Source organism: Chrysochloris asiatica, unplaced genomic scaffold (assembly GCF_000296735.1).
Source record: "Chrysochloris asiatica unplaced genomic scaffold, ChrAsi1.0 scaffold00352, whole genome shotgun sequence".
In the NCBI taxonomy this organism is placed as follows: domain Eukaryota; kingdom Metazoa; phylum Chordata; class Mammalia; order Afrosoricida; family Chrysochloridae; genus Chrysochloris; species Chrysochloris asiatica.
This window is the reverse complement of record NW_006408870.1, coordinates 2,211,342-2,213,482: the sequence shown is the minus strand read 5'-3', so window position 1 is coordinate 2,213,482 and position 2,141 is coordinate 2,211,342.

Sequence of the window (2,141 nt, the reverse complement as noted above, 5' to 3'; positions counted from 1 at the left end):
CTGTACAGGGTCGCTATGGGTCAGAACCGACTCGAAGACACTTAACAACAACAACAATAGGCTTACTTTGCTGGTCTTTTTGTAATTGTTGGAGATGTTGTGTTAATGTGTTGATTTTGGTTCTTTCTCCTTTTTGGATTTGTGCTTTTATTGCTATAGCCCCTAAGCACTGCTTTTCTGTGTCCCAGAGGTTTTGTTGTGTTTTCAGTCTCATTTGTTTCTAGGAATTTTTTTAATTTCCCAATAGCTTTTAAGCAGGGTGTTATTCAGTTTCCATGTATTTGATTTTATTTCCTTGATCTTCCTATTGTGGATTTCTAATTTTATAGAGTTGCAATCTGAGAAGATGCTTTGTAGTATTTTGGTGTTTTTAAAATTTTTTATTGAGCCTTTCTTTGTGCCCTAACACATGGTCTATTCTGGAGAATGCTCCATGTGCACCGGAAAAGAATGTGTATTGTGTTGTTGTTAGGTTGAATGCTCTGTAGAAATCTATGAGGTTAAGTTGACTGATTATGTTGTTTAGTTCCTTTGTGTCTGTTGAATTTCTTTCTGTACTTTTTTGAAAGTGGTGTATTAAAATCTTCCACTATTATTGCAAAGCTGTCTATTTAGTTCATCAATTCTATTAGTGTTTGATTTATATATTTTGAGGATCTTTTGTTGGGAGCAAAGGTACTTATTATAATTATGTCCTCTTGTTCAATTGATCCTTTAATTATGAGATGAGGACCTTCATTGTCTCTTATGCTGCTTTTTGCCTTAAAGTTTATTTTATCAGAGACTAATATTACAGCACCTGCTTGTTTTTTATTGCAATTAGCTTGATTTTTTTCCCCATTTTTCACTTTTTAATCTATTTTTGTCTTTGTGTGTAAGATGTGGCTCTTGCAGAAAGCATATTGAAGGATCCTGATTTCTTATCCATTGTGCTACTCTTTGTCTCTTGACTGGTTTAATTCCATGGACAGTCTGTGTAATTTTAAATAGGTATGAAATGATTGCAGTCATTTTGCTGTTTGGTTTTTTGGTGGCCCTGCTGTTTTCTGTGTTATACTGAAAGCATTTTTTAAGAGACCAGCATTTCTCTAGTAATGTGAGATATTATTTTATCAATGATCTTGTTTCCTTAGAAGAGTGAGTGTGGCAGGAAGAACTATAAGATCACTCTGTCATCTCTGACCCCATAGAGTTATGCTCTGTATCCCCCTTCACCCTCTATTGTAGGCAGATCTATGACATGTTCTAGATACCTGGTTATGGCAAAAGTGAAAGGATGGCACTCCATTATTATCTTTCATTATATAAGAAACCATCCTAACTTTGCAGTCTAGGAGCAGAGGTCCCTAGGACCATCAAGGGAGAAGAGCAGAGTGCAGGACCCTACCCAGAGAAACAGTGATGCCTGAGATGGAGGCAGAGATGATGACGTGGAGAGATGGAGCAGCTGGGTACTCTAGACCCAGAGAGGGAGAGAGGCTGTGTGCTGATGCCCGAGGGGCAGGCTTGTGGGGTATGCCCTTTGATTGGTTGATGATGCATGGAGGGGATTGTAACCATGGCAATGAAACGATATACGATAGTATGAATGTAAAGCTAATGTTCTCCCATGTGAACTATCACATAATTCACAATAAAACAGTTATAATCAAAAGAAAGAAAGAAATCATCCTAGCTGAGCCCACAGATTCTTTTGATGACTTATGAAAACCCATTGTCATAGGACTGCAGGTGACCTACAGTCAACAGTAAGAAGCCGTGACCCTCTGTTATGCATCCACAAGGAAATGAATTCTGTCAACAACCTGAGTGACTTTGGAAGCAGATTCTTTCCCCGTTGAACCTCTAAATAGCAACTTCCATTAGACAACTTGACTGAAGTCTCATAAGACCCTGAGCACCTAGTTAAACCATACCCAGACTCCTGGCACAGAGATTGAGAGAAATGTATGTGTTGTGTCAAATGTGCTAATTATGTTACACAACCTAGAAAATAACACCATGTGTAAGTTTCTGAACTCCGTTTCTTTCATTGGAGAAGCAGTTGGGAACTGAATATAAAGACTGCTGATTTGTTATGTAGAGGTTCTGAAAGAGGTGCTTATATTCATAACTCATGTTGTTGTTGTTGTTGTTGCTGT